Source organism: Varanus komodoensis, unplaced genomic scaffold, assembly GCF_004798865.1.
Source record: "Varanus komodoensis strain SLA01 unplaced genomic scaffold, ASM479886v1 scaffold80, whole genome shotgun sequence".
In the NCBI taxonomy this organism is placed as follows: Eukaryota; Metazoa; Chordata; class Lepidosauria; order Squamata; family Varanidae; genus Varanus; species Varanus komodoensis.
The window spans coordinates 609,727-613,009 of record NW_025336482.1 but is presented as its reverse complement, the minus strand read 5'-3'; the positions used below and the strand labels follow the sequence as shown (position 1 = coordinate 613,009).

Genomic DNA, 3,283 nt, shown 5'->3' with positions numbered 1-3,283 from the left:
AGAAAGGACAATGAGAAAGTGAGATGTCTTTAAAAAGCAACATGGATCTTCCAAGAGCTGAAGCAGTCTACCACTGAAACCTAGCACTGGGGACAAAATTGATGGCCATGATCTTTCCCACTGGCTCTCAGGCTGGCCTGTGCTGGAAACCAGACAGGTTTTGGACTCATGCAGCAGAACTCTTTTTCACAGCTCTTAACCAGATATCTGGATTCCTGCTATACGGGCAGCAACTTTGAGGTCACTCTGAAAGCTGAACAAGGAGAGAATGCAGCAGTTCCACTGTTGTTAAGGAATCATCCCTTTTCGGCTACTGGGCCAAGTGGAAGGCTTTGTATGTGAAAAATCCCTAAATAACTTGAGTCCGAAATCCCGGAATACAGCTTTTTCCTTACCAACTTGCCTGATCCCTAAGATTATAAACTTTGTAAGATTATAAAGCTGAGCTCACCCAGAGCAGGGTCTTCAATGCGTTGGCCTCATTTCTGTGAACTCCCTCCCGCTGCAGGTCAGGCAGGTATTCCTACTGTGTCACATTGTCGTAGGGAGGCAGGCGGCGGTGGCTTGCTCACTCAGAGACCATCTCCAAGCGAGCAAGCCACCGCCTCCCCACGTGGGCCGAATGATGGCCCTGGTGGGCCAGTTCCATCCTACGGGCCGCAGTCTGAGGACCCACGTCCTAAATCATAGTTAGTTTACTGAGTTCTTTTGCTAACCAGCCACAGTTTTGTTGACATCCCATTTTTAATATTGCAGATTGATCTTTTATCCATTCTGTCTTTTCACTGTTTGGCACTCTGGAATCTGTTTTGACATGCAGCAGAATATAAATCCTGATCCAAAAAAATAAAAAAGATAAAGAAATGTAGCTTCCACAAGCAGGGGCAAACTACCTAGTACTAATTTTCTCTGAGTATCAGTTCAGGACAAACATGCGGGGTAGGTATTTGTGAGCCGCCTCGAGGCTTCGGCGAATGGGGCAGCATAGAAATTTTCTAAATAAATAAATAATAAATAGTCCAGGCTTGGAAGCTTCCAGGAGAATCTGGCTGTCCTTTGTTGGAGACAGGATGCTGTGTTACAGAAACTGGCATGATTTGATCCAGAGAGGCTAGCTTGTTTAGACAAGTATATATATTCACAAGCAATTAAAGAAAAAAGTAGCTGATTAAAACGATAAGGCAGCATAACCAACCAGCAGAAATGAAGCATTTACTCTGGGCTTAAAGGGTGGGTTCAAAAAGTTGGAAGGGATCCTGAAGGTCATCTAGTCCACCCGTTACTCAGTGCTCTGTAATGCAGCTGCAGCATTCTAGACAGATGGCCAACCAACCTGTTTTTAAATACATCCTCTGAAGAAGAGATTTGTTCTACTGTCAAACAACCTATGCAATTAAGAGGTTTCTTGCAAGACTTAACCAAAATTTGCTTACCTGCATCTTGAAACACAAGAGAGAACAAGTTTTCCCTTCCTTCTAACCCTTCAGGAATGGCAAAATTGTGAGAACACCTGTCCTTAGCTTCCCCTTCACTAGGCAAAACATGCCTCCCTCTGTCTGTCTGTCTGTCTGTCTGTCTTTGAAATGGAATCAGTTTTGAGAGGACCATTTTAAATGTCGTGGTTATTCATATGCTGCCTCGAACTTACAGAAAAGCAAGGAGGGGAAACAGAGCTGCTGATACAGAAGGAAACTCAAGTTAAACATTTCCTAGGAATGCAACAATGAACTTTGCCGGACCAGAAAGCAAAGCAGAATTCCCCTATGAAGCAGCTCCAAAGACCTTCCTCAGACCCACCCAGCACCAACCTTGTTATTTTTTCAATGCTGGTTTAAGACCCACTCTTGGAAATTTGGCAGCATATGATGAGGTTTTACTTGTGGTTTATTGTTTAAAATTGGGTTTAGAGGTGCAAGTCTTTCCCTCTGTACTGCAGGTTTCTATCTTGGTATGCATATAGATTTCCTATAATGTATTTTTAATCTTTGGAAACCACCCAGACTGCTTTGGCAATTGGGCAGTATATAAACGCAATAAATGGAGTTATTAAGGCCATGGGTTTGACAAAAAAAATAAAGCGTAGCAAGTTAGTTCTGATAGCCAATTGTTCCCTGACTAAGCCAGATAATTTCAACATGAAAAGGGAGTGTGTTTGTGAGCAAAGGCATCATTCCTCTTTTACTGTCTATTAGTTCTTAGCATTTTAAGGGCACACACCTAAAAAGCCCAGAACTCAGAGGTATGAGGTTATCGAGTACGAAGTGGGAGAAAAGGCAGAGGTGAATTTTGCCTCCTGGTTCTCTCCGCTTCAAACAAAAAGTCTCTTTATTTTGAAAGCCTGATCTCACTTTCTCAGCAATATGTTGGAACCTGGGAGTCAAGAAAAGACTGGAGGGAACTGATAAGCCCCAGGAAAAGATGCCAGAGAAATTCACAACAGGTTGGAGCAAGGTCAGCTGTTCATGGTGCCAACCTGTGGATTCTGCTGTTTCTCTGGTTTTCTGCTGACTTTTTTTTTTTTTTGCTTTTGGAGAACAGGAGATATGCACACCTCTGCCATTGCACACCTGTCGACTGATCTCATTTCGACCGATATGGTTTGGCTCTAAAAAATACCTGATTTTGCCAACAAGCAGATGCCAGAATGAAAAATGCTGGGCATTCTATGAAAAATTGTTGGAACAGGTTTAACAACATCTACACACCTCTGCCCCTCTGTGACCTAGTGAATTAAATGAACTCTACATCACTACAGCTTTCCAGGCGGGGGTCAGAGAACACCATGTTGGGGATAGACTCATTCCAGATTTCCTGCCTCAAGCAGGGGGTGGCTTAGGCAATCTAAGACCCCCCCCCCCATTGGAGGATTCCGTGATTTAAGCAAACAGATCCCACAAAAAGTGGCTAAGAGAAAACAAGCTTTGAATTAATTCTCCCCGCAGTGTGAAAACCTAAATCTAAAGTCAGAAGTCCCAGGAAATTTTTCATTGCTGAGAGTGGCTCGTTGGTCTAGGGGTATGATTCTTGCTTCGGGTGTGAGAGGTCCCGGGTTCAAATCCTGGACGAGCCTGTAAATTGAGGGAGTGATATAGTCATTCCTATTTTTGGACCTGCACATGGTAGGCATGTCATGAGCTTGAGGTCAGACTAGATGGTCCGGGAGCCCCTTTCTTGTTGTCTTTGTTTCCATTTTTCTAAGCCAATCTCTTGAGGACAAGGCTTTTCCGCAAATAATTTAGGGAGGGAAGTCACTGGAGGATTCCCATTCTCAGTAGGGAAAAGG

The 3,283-nt window shown here is 43.7% G+C and overlaps 1 non-coding gene across 1 annotated transcript; it reads left to right on the top strand.

Annotated features, from left to right (window-relative positions):
* Positions 1-2,998: 2,998 nt before the first annotated feature.
* TRNAP-CGG lies at positions 2,999-3,070 on the top strand. The gene has a single exon. It is a non-coding gene; the product is annotated as a tRNA-Pro (tRNA).
* The last annotated feature ends 213 nt before the right edge of the window (positions 3,071-3,283 follow it).